Below are 15,415 nucleotides of genomic sequence, written 5' to 3' on the forward strand. Positions count from 1 at the left end.
GTGTCTTTCTGAAAAATAAATATGTTTTATATATGTATATGTAAAGGTCGATGGAAGAATAAATGGTTAAATAAGTGTGTAAATGGATGTTTTATTTAAAAAAAATTGATTGGTTAACTGCCTTATTAAGTGTATCTTAGTGAATACATATATTAGCGAGTAACTTTTAAATATTGAAATATATGTATCAGTGTTTTACTTTGTGTATAAGTGGCTGCATGGTTTGGTGACTGACTCACTGTTTGTATGTGTTTTGAAGACAGCATATGTGCAGGACTGTATGGGTGGATGAGTGTGTATATGTGTGTGTAAGTGAGTGAATGACTGTCTCACTAGTGTCTTTATCAATAACAAGATATGTTTTAATCTAGTATATGTGAGTATTGATGTATATAAGTGAGTATATGTTAGAGTGAGAGATTGTAAGAGTTCCTGTTTAAATAAATATGTGTTTCTATAAGTGATTGTTTAAGAGAGTAAGTATGTGTAAGTTTCCTTAGAAGTAAGGTGGTAGTGTGTGTATAGTTGTATATGCAAATAAATGGATGTTCAATAGTTTATTTGCATGTGTGAGTATGTGTGTGAGTAACTTTTGGATGACTGTCGGTGTGTAACAGGTTGTATAGGTGTATCACTACATATGATGAGTGAGTATATGTATGAGTGACTATATAGAACTGTTGGTGAATGAGTGGATGTGTATATAGATGGTGGAATTACTGAATTGGTTGTTGTAACTGGTATGGGTATCTCCATTTTTTTGAAAATGTTAGTTTCTATTTTTGAATATGTGTTTCAAGGGTTATATTACACTGAAAGGAGGTCTGTCACTCTGTCACAAGGATGCTGTCATCAGTGATGTCATGAGTGATGTCACTGACCATGTCATGAGTGATGTAATATGTGACGTCATCAGCAGTGCATTGCAGGCGCGCAAGTTATAGTGAGTCCAACTAACTATAACGTGGTAATTTCAATGGTTTTATGTCAGTAAAATTTCCAGCTAACTATAACTGGTGTGAAACCTCTGTTTTTTTCAGTGAATTTAATAGGTTTTTTAAATGCTAATTCCTAACTATAACTGGTGTGAAACCTATGGTTTTTTCAGTGAATTTCAAAGGTTTTTTAAATGCTAATTCCTGACTATATATAAGGCCCCAAACCTATGTTTTTTCAGTGAATTTCAAAGTTTTTTTAATAGCAAATGTCTATAGCTATGAAATGTAATATTTTTGAAAATGAATCCTATATTATATTTCTATTTAAAACAATTTTTTAAATGTATATATATATTTTTTTTATTATTTTTTTTTGCCCTGGAGCGCTCCCGGTGCGCGCCCCGGTGAGCGCCCCGGAAAGCGCAGTCTTTTGAAGCGCCCCGGTTCGCAAACCGGGAAGCGTCCCGTTAGCGCCAATGTCGCGAACGAAAACGTGACCGTGACGTATCGCGTAGCCGCGTCCACGTGATACTCACGGCGTAAGCGCACCCGGAAGCACTCGAGCGAATACGATCGCGCAGCGTAAGCGATCTGGCACGGGGGCGCGTAGCGTAAGCGCGTCGGGTCATGTGACCTGAAAATAACACTTTTTATTGGTTCATAACAGTTTTAGTTTCATAATGATGAAACCCCTGGTCTTGTGACCTGAAAATAACACTTTTCATTAGTTCAGGACATTTTTTTTTTCAAATGATGAAAGCCCCCACCTTTTTTCTTTATTCTGACTTTGTCCTTTGACTGAGGAAGACCTGTTTGTACCATCTCTGTACCTTTTTGTACTTTAAAATGGCTTCAGTAGTGTAGTGTAGTTCCTATTTTCCTTATAGGCCCTGCGCATTGGAACAACATAAACAGCAGTATTGACGTAGAAGTGCGGTCTTCCAGGTCTCTACTGACTATGCTAAACTTAATTGGGTTTGTTACCAACTAGCTCAGAGGTCACTGGAAACTTTCTTGTCTGAATAGGAAGTGATCAGCTTCCTTGGTACAGCCAAGAAGGGATTCAGTTTTCCAACAACCGCACAAACATGACAACTTTGCTCCTCAGATAAGAGTCAATCTCTAGAGTCGTGTGAAACAATAGACAGTTATTTTACTCAGTCAGTTGTGCAGATTACTTTCACTAAGATGCAGAGAATAGAGAGACGGGCGTTTTCAATAAAAGGTATTATTTATTGAACAGTCTTTCTTCTCATACAAGAGAAATGAATTGCCACAATTGCAATACTAGTTATTATATAAAGTGCGTACAGTGAAATGAGTATTGCGAAATAATACTGTAAAAGCATTGATATGGTTTCTTAGCCATATAATGGTTAAAATGAATAAAATATATACATTCATATATACATTAGGCTAACGTACTCAACTGGTGTTTCTAACTACGCCTACCCCAGTGTGCCTGACCTAAGCCTAACACGTGGAAGGGAATAGGTAGTTTAAGTTAAGTTGGATTTGCCAAGGTTTGCTTCAAGAATTCTCTCTAAGGGTTTAGTCAACACCATACCTCTGGAATAGAACGTTGGAGGTCTTGTATCTCCGCTCAGGACTCGATATCCCAGTCACTCGCAAGAGTAGGCTGGAAACGCCGGAGCTGGATTTTCTCGGCAGGAGAAAAGACAGCGTCTTTCTTAGCGCGTAAAAGAGGAGGAGGAGGGGCAGCGTCCGTGGGCTGGTTGCATCTTCTGGGCTCTGCAGGGGACAGCTGTTCGGCTCCTCTGATCAGCACACCATCGTTCGCTTGTTAGTAGCAGCAGCATTTGCTTAAGGCAATGATGGTATTATTTATACCTGAAAGGTGCCTTGTTTGACGTAAGTTTTTGGACATAAGACGTCAATAAAGATGTCACTAGGAAGTGATCGTCCTTTCAGTGCTCATTAGAGTTCTATTACTAATCAAAACATAGCAAGCGGGGCTTTCCCAGGTTGCTGAGTTTTATCTTGTTGAAGAACTCGGAGTGTAATCTAGGAATCTTAGATAGTGGCTTCTGCTGTGTCATGTACGTTAATGAGCTGCAGAGGCGAGTTTCTGAAATGTGTTTCTGAAATATGCTTCTGAAATATGCTTCTGAAATATGATTCTGAAACATGGCTGAAATATGGCTCTGATCGTTTATGCCATTATAGGGGTATGAATGGATTATAGCCGTATAGGGGCATAAGGTCACAGTATTGATCGGGGTCCTAGATTAGAACGCGACACCCACTCCACGATTTTATGTCCATCAAATTACTAAAAACTAAAGCAATAAGATGCATGTGTAACATTGCCCACCCCAAAATACATATTTGCATTTGAAATGGTGTATTTGAAATACATGGAAATATAGGTACCGTATGTCTTTAAGCATAGAAATCATTCAAACATTAAAGCATACGTAATCAGTGAACGATTTTGCGAAAAAATTACACATGAAATATCTCTTTATACAGAAAAGAAGGGCGAGATAATTTCATCACATATAAATGCATTGCTGTAAAATTTGCTAGAGGCTGATGTAAAGTTATTTAGTCTCTAGATTTGCCTAGACAAATAGAAGTTCTGTTCTTTATGAATAGTTCTACTTTAAGCAAAGAATTCGTGCCATAAAAAGAGTAAATATTTTGAAAAATAGTTCAATCCCAAAAAAAACTCGGTGAACGGGGGAATAGAGTTCCAACGCTTTTAGTAGTTTTTGTTGATCAAAACTGAAGGCCGAATTCAGAGTTCCTGTGAACGCTGTGTGTCGGAATGCTTTTCAAAAAAAATTATTGTTTCTGTTCAGGGGAGAACATCATATCAGACAGGCTCTCAAAAAAATGGTCTACAAAATCAGGTGACAGTTCGACCAAGTTCGATAATGCAGTTACTTGGCAGGTGTGAGAATGATTGCTATCATCGGTGTCTGGATCAGCAATGCTCACAGAAGGTTGTACCTGGGTGATGTTGCTTTTGTTTCTCGCTCCACTGTCACCACCTAGTCGTAGCACAGGAGTCTCAACGAATGCCGTCATCAGGATTGGTAGCCGCTGGGGACAACACAATGCATGAGCCGTTACAGGACTTAGCAAAGTATCGATATCCATTGGTACTGCTGATGGAAGTGCAAGACAGGTGTCTAAAACGCATTCCTCTCCTCATAGCATACATCGAAGCACAGGTAAGATGCAGGTCTGCCATATTGGTCTGAATGAAAGAACCAGGTCATGTTTAGATCTCTCAGCCTGGCCAATCCAAGGACTCTAGTTATTCGGTCCCGGTAGCGTATTGCTAGGATCGTTTCTTCCATCCCTGCTGGAGTCATGTCTGCGTTTTGGCTTGCCATATCGGAGCAGGAGGGTCAAAAATAAATATCCTGCTACAAGTCCCAAAATTAGGGGGATGCCGCCAAAAACAGAATGGACAAAATTTGGAATTAAGCCCAAGACTGCTTTGAATGGTGTTAACAGTCCCGTAAAAATGGTCTTAAATATGCCTGGGATACCTACGGCATTAGACATGTTAAGAATTTGGCTAAGCATTTCTGTGAAATGCACGGGGCAATTTGTTGATAAAAGGTCATGAATCTCTGATGTTGTCCTTGCAACTAGGAGGTCATACGTCTCTTTTGATGACGTGATGGGCACTGTTGTCTGCAAAAGCACAGACTTCATTCTGCTTAAAGTATCAATTTGTATAGAAGAGACATTCAAACGAGGCCATATGGGAGTCTCTGAGTCTCCAGGGCCGTTTGGAAACAATGCTTGCATACAGCATTTGACCATGGATGTTACGCTTACGAGATAGGCTTTTCCTGGCAAAAGGCCACAACAGCTGTGATCCGTTATTAGAATGTAACTCCCATTCGAGAGCGGCTTAAAGAAAGGCTCTATCTGCGTTGCAGGTGTGACATATTGGTGGCATGAAAGGTTGTTCGAAGTTCCTTCACAGGCTCCGTGTAAATTAATACCCTGGCATAAAAGTATACCGCTTAGTGAATGTTTGCAATTTTCACCACTAAGAAATACATTTTTGTTGCTGTGACTGATGCAAGTGTGTGTGTATATGGTAATTTCCATGCTGACTTAATGTAACCTTTACCCAAACGTTCATACTGGCCAGTCGGTATGTATTCAAGGCAATTTTTAAATCGGAAAGTTGTTATCGGAATTGTGATAATCCTGTGTATTATCCATTCAATGACAGGACTTTCTGACATTGTCAATGGTAATCTCTCAAGTTTTTCGATGCTCAGGATTGTATAGTCTGCTCCTTTCTGTGCCAAGCTGATTTGTTTATCAGTAAGGTTAAAGATGGAAAACAATGACGTTGTGTTGAATAAACGCTATGGCACATAGCCTGAATGAAGATTTTGCAGCGTCCAGCCTAACTGTACAATAGAACGCAATTGCGACTGGCCATGCTGTAACATTAGCAAGTCTTTGTCTATTATATCAATGGCAGATGATACAATGCTGTCCAGTGAATATATTCTGGAGGACAGAGTCATTAACCCATTGTCCACTACAGAAAGTGATTTTTCCAAATTAATACGATCAATTTCTCGTATTTTCTCTGCTGTTTCAATTTGCATAATTTTCCATGCTTCGTTGTAAGCCGCATATATACTGGTCGCTGTGAAACGTTTTTGACGCTGTTTGCGTGGTCCTAAAATGAAATCGCGCAAGTCAGCACCATCTTTAAGTAAAGACAAGAGTTGCTTAATTTCTGCCAGTGTGGATGATCCTAGCCATTTGAGGCAGAGTTTCCCTACACTGTATGTTGTTACTATCCCTGGATGTTGTCTCTGGGAGTATCTAGGGTCTGGTCTGGTCATTTTTAACCCCTGTGTTTTATTCAGGAATCTATCTTGACAGTTGTTTGTGTTAGTAGGCCAGATTACCCACTTTTTCCAATCAGGATGTATTCTGTTTAGATGTAAAATTTGTGATACGTCTATTTTAATATCTGTGGTTATATTATCAGGTATTGGCTTTGGAATAGACGGTTTGTTAAGGTCTTTCATCTTAGCTAGGCCAAGACAGGTTGTTTGGTGAATTGTGTCATTTAAAAACATCATTTGTTCTGGGATCATGCAGGCTCGAAATAATGCTTCTAGTCCTTGTACCTGACACTCTTTTGTACCCCAGATGGTTTTTGTTTCAATGTTATTTTTCCAAAAATCAAAACCAAATGTCATCATTTTTTCATAAAATGCTTCTGAATATATCAATTTAGTATTTGTCAACATTGTTTTCAACCCTGTTTTATCTAACAGTTTATAATAAAACGTTTCTGCATCACTGGTGTTAAACCCTGAGAAGTATCTGAATTTCTCATAGAATGTTTTAGAACTACTTTTTAGTGGAGTAGCACAATGTTCCCATTGGTTATACTTTAAATCATTTCTAGGTTGTGCAGATTTATGCAAGTAGTGGTCACCGTAATGTGTGTAACAAAACATCTGCTCATAATTAGGTGAACCTTGTAAATAATCATGTTCTGTGAATCTAGCTGCCCTTACTAAATTTGACATCATATTATTTATACTTTCATAATCCCAATCATCAGAAAATGTGCTAGGTTTTACAAAGTCACTTAAGGAAACCTTGAACTGGTGAGGATATTTCAAGATTTCAACCGGGCCATACACTTCATAGTCAGTTTTGTCCCATACTACCCTGCCGGGTATTGGAATGGCTGTGACATTCACTGATGATAGTTCTCTTTTCTCGACATGAGATGATCTGTGTGGTTTCAGGACTAAGTTGATATTCTGACTTGCTGTGTCCATTGAACTGTATTTTCCCTCAATGAGGAAGAATATACCTAGTCCAAACCAGAACTCTAACCATGGAGAAACAAGATAAATTTCCTTGAGTTGATGAAAGAGTTCTGTTGCTTTTTCTTTAAGAGTCTTTGTTTCTGGCGTTACTTCAGGGTTGCTTAGATCTTCAGAAAAGTTGTCGAAATTAATGAAGTAGCCAGAGGCAGTTCTGTCAATTGTTGGAATTGTTTTCTCAATTTGTCTTTGGGTAGCACATTCTGATGCCACGTCATTGTAGACTGGTGTTTCTTGACGAACTGTTTCAATCTGTGTTTCAAGGGGCACGAGTTCCATGGCATTATTGCATAGTCCTTCTCTGTGTACTGCAGGTTTATCAAATGTGATTAGTCTTTCAGTTTGAACCTCTTGAATTGTTGCAAATTTGGGTATTCTGTTGTTTCTTGGAAGTCCACTTGGCCTACTGTTGATTATAGGCCACATGATTGTGGTTTTACCAGGTCGATTGATACAACTCTGTTCTCCTTTTTACCAGCAAGGGGCGGTAGTACTACTGATTTTGTTCCGTTGATTGCTAAGACAGGTACTGCTTTTCTGTAAGAAGGCCCAAATTCCTTCTTCACCGCTATTTTCTCTATGACTAGATCCCCAATCTTTTGGAATCCAGACAGGCCTTGCTGGGGCTGATGGTGCCTCTTCAGTGGTAGTTGGCTGTTGCTTTAACCTTATGTTGCTTAAGGATTTTCTTGTTTTCATTCAAGTCCTGTAAAACAGCCAAACGATCTTTGATATCAAAGTCTTTCTTTTTATCTTCTACCACTGATACCTGACTATCGAGGTCCTGAACGTGCATTCTAGTTCCGAACAATAGTTCGTATGGGCTGAAACCTTTTAGAGAATTTCTTGGTAAATTGTTAAGACTTAACTGGACACTTATTAAATGTTTGCCCCACCCATCACCCGAACCTTATACCTTCGCTGTTATAGATTGCTTTATGTCCCGGTTTTTTCTTTCTACCACACTGTTCCCTTCGGGGTGTGACGGACAAGAATACCGCAACCCAACGCCCATGCTAGCCATGGCCTCCTTATAAGCTCGAGAGCTGAAAGCTGGACCCTGGTCAGAATGGAACATGGCAATTGCGTATGTGCCGATAAAGACTCGCAGATCTTTTATAACCGTTCTGGCGTCAGCCGAGCGCTGGGGCCACATTTTTTAAATGAGTTTAGTCTAAATGACATACAATGGGACGCATTTCTCTTTTTTGATTGTGCGTATTGAGCGCCTTAAGCTTTCTATTAGGGTTGCTGACACTACACTGGCCGGTTCACCACTGCGACCTCTGTTGCAGTCTTTACAATTTTTTGCAAAATAATGAATATCTACGCTCATTCCCGGCCACCAGTACTCTGATTGTAATTCTTTCAGAGAGTCCCTGATTGTTTGGTGTCTCAGACCCAACCCCATATGTGCTTCTAGTAAGAGGAAGCCTCTCCTGCTCCTGTTTGGAATCACTCTATCCCCCACTCCAGGGATTCGAGCAAAAGGAACGGAGTTTGCATCAATTACGTATGCATAATTGAGAGGATAGTTCACGGGTAGTGCTGCACAGTCGTTTTTTAAGGACGTTTTTACTGCCAGCATGGTTTCCCCGTCTATGTATTTTTCTGAACGCTTTTTGTGGCTACGGATGCCGGTTTAGTTGCTTCCGCTGTGGCTGTATTAGCCAATGAATTCCCTGCAACGTGAACGCCATCACGTTGAAGACTCTGTGCGTGTATCACGTGAGTCTTTTGTAGTTCCTTCTGTAAAAGAACTACTTGCTTCCAAAGCATTTTATGCTTGATTGTGTCACCTGTGTCATCTTTGAAATCATTTTGAACCCAGCTCTGCAACTCATTATTGTAAGAGTTGACGCAAAAATGCGAATCGCACACGATAAGTGTCGGGAATTCACGTTCCGCATTTTCAAGCGCCATCTTTAAGGATCTGATTTCAGCTCTCTGAGCCGAACAGTTTCTCACTGATTCAGTTTTTGTTATTTTCGGTCTGAATTTACCGCACAGCCAGCGACCTTTAACAATCGCGCAGGCTGCATCATAGGATTTGTTTTCTACATTGTAGTGCTGGACAAATCTGTCTGTATAGATTATACAGGAGTACTGTTGGAGAGGCAGAATTTCGATTGGCAGAGGATATTCTTCTTCATATTTTAAATCATTCAGTTCTTTCATGTTCGGACCATAGTAGTATTTCACTTTGTCAGTTTCAAGGGGTTTTCCCCACTGTATCCATTTCGGATCCAGTGACACTGTAGGCAGGTTTACTGGGCTGAATAGTGCCTCGAAGGCTGATTCTGCTGTAATGACCGTTATACTTTTACCTTGGGCAAAAGCTCTTTCTTTTGCCACTGCCGTTCAAACTGCATTTACAGAATTCTCTGTAAGACTGAATGTTTTTTCTGCCTGTGTGTACAAATGTGATTTGCAAGCTATTGGTACCGTTTCTCCCTCATTAGAGGTCAGGTACGTGAATCTGTATCTCCCTGGGATGACTCGGATTACAAGGTTGCGTGTATTGTCACGTGTTTCTAATTTTGTTTTTGCTAACATGTCTGTTTGCAGTGATCTCAAAATTTCTGTGTGTTTTTGAGTCCAGTTGATTGGTTTGAAATCAGGTTTAATTAATTCGTAGAGAGGTTTAACCCTCTCCGCATAATTTAGAATGTATGTTCTTCCGAAATTCAGGAAACCTAGAATCGATTGTAAATTCTTCAGCGTTTTTGGTGCTTGGAGTACAGCGCACTTCTCTAAGAAGTTGTCCGCTAGGCTTTTTCCTTCACTTGATAATTCGTATCCTAAAAATAATACTGTCAGATGGGCAATTCTTGACTTTTTAAAGTTGAATTTGTAACCCTCTGCCGCGAACCCAAGTATTATGGTGTTCACTCTTTTCAAGTGAGTATCCAAGTTGTCGTCTGTTAGATAGATGTCATCCACATAAGATAATGCTTCATCATCATATATTTGTAGTAACTCTGTTACTCTGGCTGAGAATAGTCCTGGGCTGTTCTTGAATCCCTGTGGGAGCCTACAGAAATGTTTCTGTGACCCCATTACTGAGAAAGCGGTCAAGTATCTGCTTTCCGGTGCAATGTTTTGACAAAAGGAACCATTAGATATGTCTAATGTCGTTTTATATTTTTTCCTAACTATGTTATTCATTAGTGCAGCACTATGCGAATTTTGTACTGCAAATGTTTTGCATCATGAGTTAAGGTGTCTGTAGTCCAAAACTAGACAATATGAATTGTCTGGTTTGGAGACAGGAAACAAAGGATTGTTCATTTGAGAGGTGCATGTTTCAATCACCCCTTGATATTCAAGTTGATCTAAAATCTCCCTGACCTGTTTTTTAGCTTCTTGCTTAATTGGATACTGCCTTTGTGCAGTCGGTTGACTTTTTAACTGGATTTTGTGAGGAGGAGAGTCCTCATCCCATCCTACATGATTTTTATATAATGCTAGTGCCTGGGCTACTGCCCATTTCCTTGCATATATATATATACTTAGTGTGAATCGGAATGTGATTCGAGAAGTCAGGCATAATCATTTCTTCGCCATGAGGGCATTCCCTGACAAACTCTGGGGGCCAATCTTTTTCAGCTAACAGGATGTCATAGCCTTTTGAGAGGTTATCCCAAAATAGACCCCTTATTTTCCTAGTCTTACCTCCCTCTATACGCAATGTTATTTCGTATATCTTATGAGGTTTGCTAACCCTGGTATCAGCAGTTTCCACCTGAATGTATTCATTTGTGTCCACTGTCTCCAGATGACTCATCAGGATCTTGCGAGCTATGCTGATTTCTGCTGCACTGTCTAGCATTGTCTGTGCCCACTCCCCGTTTTCAACTGTGTCCTCAGTATTCTCGGCATGTTCGATTACTCTAATACTGGCTACCTTCTTTCTTGGAAATTGTGATTTTTTACTTTGAGCAGGTTCCTTGTCTTTGGACTTGGTGTGCTCTCCTAGGTCTGACCGTCCTCTTCTTTCCGATTTCTGCAAAAAAGATCGAGAGGGACGTGTATCAATACTTTGATATCTATCAGGCTTCTTCAAATTATCCCTATTTCTAAGGTTATATCTTTTCTCAGAGGGCTCCCTCTGGGGAGACTGGTGTTCTCGAGTCGGAGTTCTTTCCCTCCGTCGAGGAGACCTTCCTCTGGACTGGAAAACTTTTTCCTTGGGAGTGGATTGTTTATTTCCATCCCAGCTCTTTTTAGGAGTGTTTGAATTATTTTTAATAAATAATTTTTCAGGATTTTTGAGTAGTTGGGGTTTTACGGGTTTCCCACCCAAGCTGTCTCTACCTAATTCTTCATAGCCTTTCTCTATGATTCTGGCAAGCTCAATTGGTTGATCTGTTATATCTGTTTCCTTCAACTTCTGGCGGATCGTTTTATCCTCCATTGTCAATTGAACTAAATCTCTATATGCCTTTGTTAATTCTCTTATTTTGACTAAGAGTTCTTCACTTGACGTTCTATCAATGTCTGGATGTGGTGTGTAGCTGGCTAGAACCGGCCACGTTGCTCCTGGTCTACCTAGTGGACCGAGCCTGGTAATGTGATCATTGTGTTTTAGGGCGCCTTTAAACCAGAGCAAATGCTCTTGGTATTTTAATGGTGGAACTCGTGTGTCGCAGCGTTTGCTGCTGGAAATTTTATCCATGAATAGAATACCTCTGTCTGCCGATATTCATGAGCCTCTATCACGAAGACGACTGTGCCACCTTGTGTGGTCAGTCCATTTTCTATAAGTTTTGACGTTATAGTTTTTCTTATGTTGACCGGGATGTTTATTGCACCCGGTTCAGTAATTCCGTCGGGACCCTGCTCAGTCGCATTTACTGCGGCTGCAGTGGTTCCGTTCTCTCCTGGCATTGTATAAAATTCAGGTTTTGCAGAGCAGGTCTCCAAGGAGACAAAGATTAGGTGCACAATATTTTGGAACACTGTATCCTTCAACGTTGAATAAACCAGAGCTTTACATAGGAATCTCTTCCTACTAAGTTCGGGCGGATTTTAACCTTTCACCCACTCCAGACGTCTATTGGAGTATTTACGGGAGAAAGGGGTCTGTGTAAAAAATGCACGACTGAGTTACTCTAACGTCTTGCGTTAGTTTATCGCCTTACCAAACGTTTGAGTGCCATGTAGTGTAGTTCCTATTTTCCCTGTAGGCCCTGCGCATTGGAATAACATAAACAGCAGTATAGACGTAGAAGTGCGGTCTTCCAGGTCTCTACTGACTATGCTAAACTTAATTGGGTTTGTTACCAACTAGCTCAGAGGTCACTGGAAGCTTTCTTGTCTGAATAGGAAGTGATCAGCTTCCTTGATACAGCCAAGAAGGGATTCAGTTTTCCAACAACCGCATAAACATGACAACTTTGCTCCTCAGATAAGAGTCAATCTCTAGAGTCGTGTGAAACAATAGACAGTTATTTTACTCAGTCAGTTGTGCAGATTACTTTCACTAAGATGCAGAGAATAGAGAGACGGGCGTTTTCAATAAAAGGTATTATTTATTGAACAGTCTTTCTTCTCATACAAGAGAAATGAATTGCCACAATTGCAATACTAGTTATTATATAAAGTGCGTACAGTGAAATGAGTATTGCGAAATAATACTGTAAAAGCATTGATATGGTTTCTTAGCCATATAATGGTTAAAATGAATAAAATATATACATTCATATATACATTAGGCTAACGTACTCAACTGGTGTTTCTAACTACGCCTACCCCAGTGTGCCTGACCTAAGCCTAACACGTGGAAGGGAATAAGTAGTTTAAGTTAAGTTGGTTTCGCCAAGGTTTGCTTCAAGAATTCTCTCTAAGGGTTTAGTCAACACCATACCTCTGGAATAGAATGTTGGAGGTCTTGTATCTCCTCTCAGGACTCGATATCCCAGTCACTCGCAAGACTAGGCTGGAAACGCCGTAGCTGGATTTTCTCGGCAGGAGAAAAGACAGCGTCTTTCTCAGCGCGTCAAAGAGGAGGAGGAGGGGCAGCGTCCGTGGGCTGGTTGCATCTGCTGGGATCTGCAGGGGCCAGCTGTTCGGCTCCTCTGATCAGCACACCATCGTTCGCTTTTTAGTAGCAGCAGCGTTTGCTTAAGGCAATGATGGTATTATTTATACCTGAAAGGTGCCTTGTTTGACGTAAGTTTTTGGACATAAGACGTCAATAAAGATGTCACTAGGAAGTGATCGTCCTTTCAGTGCTCATTAGAATTCTATTACTAATCAAAACATAGCAAGCGGGGCTTTCCCAGGTTGCTGAGTTTTATCTTGTTGAAGAACTCGGAGTGTAATCTAGGAATCTTAGCTAGTGGCTTCTGCTGTGTCATGTACGTTAATGAGCTGCAGAGGCGAGTTTCTGAAATGTGTTTCTGAAATATGCTTCTGAAATATGCTTCTGAAATATGATTCTGAAACATGGCTGAAATATGGCTCTGATCGTTTATGCCATTATAGGGGTATGAATGGATTATAGCCGTATAGGGGCATAAGGTCACAGTATTGATCGGGGTCCTAGATTAGAACGCGACAGTAGCAGCAGCAGCAGGAGCATCTCAGCCACCACCACCACCTAGAGGTCCACCACAACACTACAGTGGTGGAAATGAAGAAGAGGAGGAGGAGGAGGAAGAAGAGGAGGGGAGAAGGAGGAGGTGGCTGGAAGAAAACAATACCCCATACCAACCCAAGCCACATATTGTATGGGAGTTTTTTTCTATCCCTGAGGGAAAGAAAAAAGTCAATGTGGCAAAGGTGACTTGCCTTATCTGTGACCAGGAACTTTCAAGGGGGAACCCTAATAAAAAATATTCTTTTGGTAATCATACCATGATAAGGCACATGCAGCGCAAGCATCTGAACAACTATGCTGCCGCAGAGATGAGAGAACTGGCCAGCAACCTTCCCCAATCTACACCCAGCACCTCCAAACGAAAACAACCCACTCCATCGGGACCAGAAACAAGGGAGACGATCCCTTGCATACAACCACGGTTTGGGGGATTTAGGGTCACATGCATTTTTTGTGGGAAGACCATCTCCTATGGTGAACAGAGCCTAAAGCTGATCCTCCTTGCTGGTGACAACCACAATTGCCCCAAAAAAAACCTAATTTTTTCCTGATTTTTTTTTGCTCCTGTTGAGCCATTTTGAATTCCCTGTTTTTTGTTTCTCCCCATAAAAAAAACTAAAAAAAATACAAAATAGTTCATAAAAGCCAAAAAAAGTACAAAATGTTCAAAAAAAATTAAAAAAATATAAAACAACAAAAAGAAGAAAAAAAACAGTTCTTTTTAGAACTACCTCCAATTTCTAAAAAAAGGCTACATTTTTTAAAAACTCTATCATTGGGGGGACGAGCCAAGCAGGCATTCAAAATGGCCGCATAGTCGCTCGGCTCCGTGAGCCCTTTCGCCCCACGCGTCTATCCTGAAGTCTATCCTGAGCCGTGAAGGCATACTTTACTAGGAGAAGGAAAACGAACACCTACCGTTTGCTCCCGGAGTTCCGGTGTGCAGCGGATCCTGAGAACTGTCCCCGTCTGCTCCACGGCCTATGCGGTGATGGGACCGGGGCGTTGCCTCGGCGAGGCCTCCGGCCGCGGCGCTAGCATCAACGGCCGTTGCTGTCGAGAAGGGGCCTGCCGGTGGGTGCCATTGAAGTAAAAGACTGCTCCTGGCGGCGAAGACCCGGTCCACTTGCGGCGACCTTGAGGAGCAGTGGGGTGGCACTGTGTCGGAGGGGGCGCTCGACTTCTGCCCTCCCTCCCCAAACTTTGTTGACCGGACATAACCAAGGTCTGCCCCCGATACTGGCGGGCGACTCCCGGGGCCCGGCCGGGACTTTAGCCTTTTGGTGGCTTTCCTTTCTGGGGCCTGCCCCGCAGTTTGTTTGCCCTGGAGACGCATCCCGTGGTGCCCCCGTGGTGAGGCCTGGTCCCTGAGTGTGGAAGAGGGACGGGGCCTGCTGGATCAAGATGGCGGCTGGTGCCCTCCATTACGACCTGAGTCCAAGTCGGACGGCTGATGTACGGATGGGGCCGGGAGGCTCGCCACACCCAAAGGAGGTCATTTCCCGAGAAGTGATGGCTGCCTTAACAGTTTTGCACGAGACTATGCTTTGCCTTGCTCGAGACTTGGGCGGAAGAATGGACGCCATTGTTGTTTCACTATCCTTGGCGGCCACGCCCCGATTCCACGGGACTGCCGGTGAACTTGCTGTTGAGCCCATGGAGGAAGTTTCGGTTCCGCGGGGGCACCGGGGGCCGCTTGAGGATTGGGCTCCCGTGCCCGAGCAGGCCGACTTGATTGCTTGTCTGGATGTCTCCTTGGGACATTTGTCCGGCTGGCAGCTGGGGGTGGAGTGCTGTCTCTCCTCTTGGACTTGCATGGTAGTGTCGCAGCGGTGGCTGGACTGTGTGACTTTCCTCTCCTTGATGGCGTGGTTGTTCGTGAGCTTCGGAAGGCTCCCGGGACCGGCGTTGATATTGTCAGATCTTTGCTGTTTATACCTTGATGGGCTTGGATTGTTGTACTCTTTCATGGTTGCATCCCTGCCGGTCTCGCTCATACTGTTTGGACCCTC

Source organism: Lissotriton vulgaris, chromosome 4_1 (genome assembly GCF_964263255.1).
Source record: "Lissotriton vulgaris chromosome 4_1, aLisVul1.2, whole genome shotgun sequence".
NCBI lineage: Eukaryota > Metazoa > Chordata > Amphibia > Caudata > Salamandridae > Lissotriton > Lissotriton vulgaris.